The sequence below is a fragment of the Eumetopias jubatus genome, unplaced genomic scaffold (genome assembly GCF_037043125.1).
Source record: "Eumetopias jubatus isolate StellerSeaLion01/CBP00866 unplaced genomic scaffold, mEumJub1_p1.0 scaffold_8, whole genome shotgun sequence".
In the NCBI taxonomy this organism is placed as follows: domain Eukaryota; kingdom Metazoa; phylum Chordata; class Mammalia; order Carnivora; family Otariidae; genus Eumetopias; species Eumetopias jubatus.
In genome coordinates, this window is record NW_028274814.1 from 43,351,898 (window position 1) to 43,358,943 (window position 7,046).

Here is a 7,046-nt window from a genome sequence, read left to right on the forward strand (position 1 = left end):
AAAAAAAATAGGTGAAACAGGGATTGAGAAGCTACACAACAACAAATATCTACTATCAACAATTAGGAAAACTTTGCCAAGATAAGCAATCAATCTGGAAGCAGCTTATAATCTTGGTATCATAAGTACTCCAAAACACTTAGATTCTCTCTCTTTATCCTTTGAACCTAAATCTTGTTTGAGTTACAATTTACATTCAATGCTTGTATTCACTTTTTACAATATGAAGATTAACCACACATAGATCAATGTAACAGAATGAAAGCCCAGACATAAATCTATGCTTATATGGTCAATTAATCTACAATAAAGGTGTCAAGAATATACAATGGGGGAAAGACCATCTCTTCAACAAAGGGTGCTGGGAAAACTGGACAGCCACGTGAAAAAGAGTGAAACTAGACCACTTTCTTGCACCATACCCAAAAATAAACTCAAAATGAATTAAAGAACTGAATGTAAGACTCAAAACTATAAAACTCCTAGAAGACAGTATAGGCAGTAATTTCCTTGACACCAGCCATAGAAACATTTTTCTAGATGTTTCCTCAGGCAAGGCAAACAAAAGCAAAATTAAACTATTGGGACTAAACCAAAACCAAAATAAAAAGGTTTCACGCAGCAAAGGAAACCATCAGCAAAACAAAATGGCAACCTACTGAATGGGAGAAGATATTTGCAAATGATATTTCTGATGAGGGATTAATATCCAAAATATATAAGTAACTTCTACAACTCAACACCAACAAAACAAAAAATCTGATTAAAAAATGAGTAGAGGACCTGAATAGATATTTTTCCAAAGAAGAAATACAGACGGCCAACAGACACATAAAAAGATGCTCAATACCACTAATAATCAGGGAAATGCAAATCAAAAACACAATTGAGATATCACTACACCTTTCAGAATGGCTTAAAATTAAAAACACAAGAAATAACAAGTGTTGGCAAGGATGCGGGAGAAAAGGAGCTCCCATGCACTGTTGGTTAGGAATGCAAATTGGGTGAAGCCACTGTGGAAAACAGTATGGACTTTCCTAAAAATATTTAAAATGAAATTAAAGTTGGACCCAGTAATTCTACTCTGAGTATTTACACAAAGAAAATGAAAACACTAATTTGAAAAGATATATATACCCCTATGTTTATTGCAGCATTATTTACAATAGACAAGATATGGATGCAACCCAAGTGTCTATCTATAGAAGAATGGATAAAAAAGTTGTGATATATATAATGAAACATTGCTCAGCCATAAAAAGGAATGAAATCTCGCCATTTGCAACAACATGGAAGGACCCAGAGGATATAATACTAAGTGAAATAAGTTATTTGGAGAAGGATAAATACCATATGACTTAATTCATATGTGGAATTTAAGAAACAGTACCAACAAACAAAGACAAAAAGAGACAAATAAAAAGACAGATTCAAATACATAGAACAAATTGATGGTTAACAGAGGGAAGGTGGGTGAGGGGACAGGTGAAATAGATGAAGGGGATTAAGAACACACTTATCTCGATGAGAATGGAAAAATGTATAGAATTGTTGGATCATTATATTATGCACCTAAAACTGATATATCACTGTATGTTAGTTGTAAAAAAAAATGAAGGTTAATCTTCCACCATAACATTTTATTAGCCCACCACACTCCGTGTAATGGATTGAAACGATATGTCCACATCCTAATACCTGGATTCTGTGGATTTTACTTTACATGGAAAAATGTCTTTGTAGATACAATTAAGTGAAGGGTCCCGAGGTATCATCTAAGATTACCTAGGTGGGCCCTTAATCCAATGATAAGTGTTTCTATAAAAGACAGAAGAAGAGAAGACAGAGAGGAGAATGTCATGTGATGACCAGGGCAGAGATTGGAATAAGGCACCGCAATGAATGCCCATAGCCACCAGAGGCAGGAAGAGGTAAGGAACAGATTCTACCCTAGCACCTCTTGTGGGAGTTCAACCCTGCCAACACCTTGATTCCAGACTCCTCCACTTCAGAACTGCAAAAGAATAAATTTCTGTTGCTTTAAGTCACCAAGTTTATGGGTAATTTGTCATAGTAGCACTAGAAAATAAATGCACTCTGATATAGACAGTAGATTTGGAGAGGATTAGGTCTGTTGCACAAACTTTGATTTTTGAAACATTTAAATGGACCACAAGAATGTTTTAATCAGGTATCATATGGCTTTTCTACAGGAGCAGATAGATTAAAAATTCAATTTCTTTACTCTTATGTCCTTTTCCATCTCCAAAAAAAAAAAAAAAACCTAAAAAAACAAAATAGCAAATAAAAGTCTACAGTGAAAAAACCTCCCAAACTTGGACTAATGAGAAATTAAAGAAGGAAGATATACACTAATCTTTTAAGAAGTTTGTGTGAGGAGGGAAGCAAACAACATCTGTAGATACAGGGGTACCAAGGGTCGAAGGAAATTTTATTTTATTTTAATTTTTAGAATGGGAAAGAAGCATATTTAAGACTTTAACTAAAGGGAATGAACAATTAAGGAATGGTTGCATTACAGAATTGAGAGAGGTGGGTACAAGCAGGTCTGTAAGGAGGCAGGTGGAGAGGAGGTGACTGACATGGGCAGCCATATGCATTTCGAATGAAAAGATGGAGACCTTGTCCTTAAAACTAGAGGAACGGTGGTCAGGATGGCTGTGGATATTGAGATTTTAGGTAAAGCATAACTATTAGACTAAACTAAAAACAATAGTCTTTCAAATTCTTGTTTTAAGATTTTTTTAGATAGAGCAGCTGATTCAGATTAAATTCCCTTTGGGTGATTTTATTTTCTGACAACCCATTCCCAATCTTTTATAAATCATAAAGTACAGAATTTTAGAGTTGGAAGAATCTTATATGTAAAGGCTTCAAAATAATTATTTTCTCTAAAAAAAACCTCTTCATTGGAAAAAAAAAATCTGAGACAAAGTGGTTCCAAGTCATAACAAGACTCAGGATGAGGTTTGAATGTGCAAGCCTGAAGCATAGTGGAGACTGAAGTCTTGAGAGTTAAAAGGATCTAAGTATTTTTAAGATTGGGAGGCAGCATAGTATAATTGTTTTGGCTTGTTTTTCATGGAATAAATTTAAGGGCACAAACCAAAAACCAGGCTTCTAGGGTTCAAATCCTAGCTCTGCCACTTAGAAGTTGTGTGATCTTGGGTAAACCACATAACATATTTATACATCTTTATCCTCTTTTATAAAATGGGAGTAATAATAGCACTAACCTATGGTTGTTTCAAAGACTGAATATTTGTAAAGTCTTACTACAGTGCTTGGCATTTCACTATATTAAACTTCTGTCAAAATAATAAGGCAGTTGATTCTGTATCTTCTGAAGGAAGTTCAGTCAGCAAATTTTATGCATAATTTTAACTCATGCATTATTTCCTTTTATTTCTTTTTCACACCAAACTCTCAGAGAAAGAAGTTCTGCCTCAGAACAGAGAACAGAATGCAGAAACTTAACTCCTAACCCAGCATGAGAACCCAATCCATTAGAACCTCCACTGCCTCTCTCCTCCCTGCCTCAATGCCTAACCATACCCACCCCAGCTGGTCACCATCTCTCAGCACACCTAGCATTTTTCAAAGTCACTGGAGGGTGAAAGAAGTATGATGTCTCTGCAAAGCAGGATTCTGATAGTCCCAGACCAGATGCTCTAGGGCTGCGCAGGGGGAAGGGCATGCCAAAACTGTGGGTTGTTCTGGGAGAGACCAGGGACATAGTGTCTCAGGTCCTCTCTCACTCTGGGACTCTCACCAGTAGCTAACTCCTGCTCTGGAGTCAAACATATAGATTCCATGAAGGGACACCTTCCCATCTGGTCACAAAGCAACAAAACCATGTTATATTAATCCATCATTCCTGATGGGTCAGTACCTCTCACAGAAGAAGCTTCCTGGATATGTTCCCCAACATCATCTCAAGGGCTTCTGTGGTTATATGCCAGCACCTGGTAATGCTGGGATTTCAACTTAACATCCCTCTGACTTAATAAGATGTCTTTCAAGCAGCTAAAACCAAACCAAACCAAACAAAACAAAACACATAACAAGAAAGTATATGAAATAGATAGCTAAGGATCCTTCCTGGGATAGTTCAGAGTTAGGAGGAGATTGGTAAGAAAACACCAACCCCACCTGTGGGAGAACCTCAGAATTCGAGGTCTGGCTGTCTGCAGCCCAGTCACCACCCAGTGGGAATAGGACACAATCTCCAAGATTATCAAAACGACTTCTGTGAAAGAAATGAATAACTGGCTAAACATGAGAAGTTTTACTGATGAGCAGGAAAAACAGACTCAGAAAGTGGATGGCTATTCCCCCTAAGAAACAGCTGCTACCTGTTTCTCCCCCTCCTTGCCCATCTGCACACAAAGGCACCTGCAAGAGATTACCTAGAGGGCCAGGCTTAGAGCCCATGGAGATTCAGGCAGAATTGTTGCAATTACTTGCAAACCTGTTCTCTGAAGCAGGATAATTTTCATGAGCCAGAATAAATCCTTCCTGTGACAATGAGTAATTTTTATGGTCTTTCTGCAGCCATCTAACTAATTGCACATCTCATATTTTACAATTTCCCCTCCCCCATCAGCACAAGAGTAGTAGTTAGCAATGACCTTGGCCTCTTCTCCTCATAACCTATTCAAAATTGTTAGAAGAGGAAAATATATATGGCTGGAGGCTATGCCACACAGCCACCCTCTTGTCCCTTCCTCTTGTTGTTCTCCAGTCCTATGTGGTTCAGTCAGCTCGTGGTGGTCAAGAGGCTGTGCAGTCTCAGTCTCTGAAATTATTAGGCCATACTGGAGACACAGTTAGCCTTCCCCCGACCCCCCGCCAGCTACCCTTTTGAATATTTAATTCAGAACTTGTATAAGCGGGTTAGGTTTGAAGGATATGGAAAGTCATAGATATGGGAGTGGGCAGGGAAGACAGACCCATACATGAATCAGTCAGTCAGTGAGGTGAGGGCATGACTCAGCTAGACCGTGGGGGCTCAGTGGGGACCCTACTCTCCCAGTAGTCCGGGGAGGTAATATTTAAGCTGAGTCTTAAAGTTGAATAGAAATTCTCCAGGGAGAAAATACAGGTAAAGATTCCAAGGAAGTGGGATAGCATGTGCAGTGGTTTACAATAGCTTGGCAAGTTTGGTGAATTGCTGATACTACAAACACTACCACCACCTTGCAGGAAGTTGGGGCAGGAAATAGCAAAACAATTGAGAGGTTAGGAGTGGTTAAGAGAGGAAGGTTCCTGAAGACCATGCAGCCATCTAGGGCTGTTGGGACTTTAACCTGAAGGCAATGGGAGGACTTCAAAAGTTTTTTGTTTTTTGTTTTGTTTTGTTTTGTTTTGAACAATAGAGCAACATGGAGTTTTAGAAGATGGCTGCCTGCACTGTGGAGTGGAGGCAAACCAGAGAGAGGCTGTTTCATGGATGGAAACAGAAAGGATAGAGAAAAGGAGCGAATCTCAGAGACACACAAGTGGGAGGATCAATTCATCTGGGCAGTGGAGAGAGGAGAAGGAATATGCCTGGCTTGAGTGCCCAGATGGATGGTGGTTCTGTTCATCAAGATAAGGGGTATAGAAACTTTCAAGAGGGAGATAAAATGCCAGCAAAGATGTGGAGCAATGGGAAGTCTCATTCATTGCTGATGGGAATGCAAAATGGTACAACCACTTGGAAGTTTGGCAGTTTCTTACAAAACTAAGCATGCTCTTAACATGATTCAGCAATTAGGTTCTTTGGTATTACCCAAATGAGCTGAGAACTTAAGTCCACACAAAAACCTATGTATATACATTTATTGCAGCTTTATTCATAAGTGCCAAAACTTGGAAGCAACCATGATGTTATTCAGTAGGTGAATGGATAAATAAACAGTGGTACATCCAGACAAAGGAATAGTATTCGACAATAAAAAGAAATGAGCTATCAGTAGCAAAAAGATATGGAGGAAACTTAAAGGCATATTGCTAAGTGAAAGAAGCCAATATAAGAAGGCTATTTACTTGTCTTCCTTTTGTTAATGTGCCCTCAGAAGAGAGGGGGTGGGGGGGAGTAATAGGGTGATGGGTATTAAGGAGGGCACGTGTTGTGATGTGCACTGGGTGTTATACATAACTAATGAATCACTGAACACTACATCAAAAAAAAAAAAAAAAGAAGAAGGCTATTTACTGCACGCCTTCACCTACATAGTATTCTGGAAAAGGCAAAACCATAGACACAGTAAAAAGATCAGTGGTTTTTGAGAGAGAGGGAGGAGGTGGGAGGCATGAATAGGTGGAGCACATGGGATCTTTAGAGCCGTGAAACTGTTCTGTAGGACACCGCACTGGTAGATACTGTTCTTATACACTTGTCCAAACCCATAGAATGTATGCCGGGCGCGGTGGCGCGCGCCTGTAGTCCCAGCTACTCGGGAGGCTGAGGCAGGAGGATCGCTTGAGCCCAGGAGTTCTGGGCTGTAGGGCGCTATGCCGATCGGGTGTCCGCACTAAGTTCGGCATCAATATGGTGACCTCCCGGGAGCGGGGGTCCACCAGGTTGCCTAAGGAGGGGTGAACCGGCCCAGGTCGGAAACGGAGCAGGTCAAACCCATAGAATGTATAACACAAAGAGTGACCCTAATGCAAACTACTGACTTTAGTTAATAATAATATTTCAATAATGTCTCCTCAGTGTAACAACTGTACCACAGTAGCACAGTTTGTTAATAAGAGCGGAACCTGCAGGGGCACAGGAAGGTATGTGAGAACTCTGCACTTTCTGCTGACTGTTTCTATAAACCTCAAACTGCTGAAGTAAGTAAATAAATCTATGAATTTTTTTTTAAACTCAAAAGAAGTTTTGTTTTTGTTGTCTTATTGTTTTGTTTTTACTTCTGGCCAATTTTTACATACACCTTTTTTCTACCCTTGTCTGCATATATGAAGGCAAAGAACATATATAGTCAGGAGTTAGCTTTCTAATCAGTAATAGCTGACAGCACATAAAGAAA

At 39.3% G+C, this 7,046-nt stretch overlaps 1 pseudogene; it reads left to right on the forward strand.

Annotated features, from left to right (window-relative positions):
- The first annotated feature begins 6,427 nt into the window (after positions 1-6,427).
- On the forward strand, positions 6,428-6,710 carry LOC148163685 (signal recognition particle RNA; annotated as a pseudogene).
- The last annotated feature ends 336 nt before the right edge of the window (positions 6,711-7,046 follow it).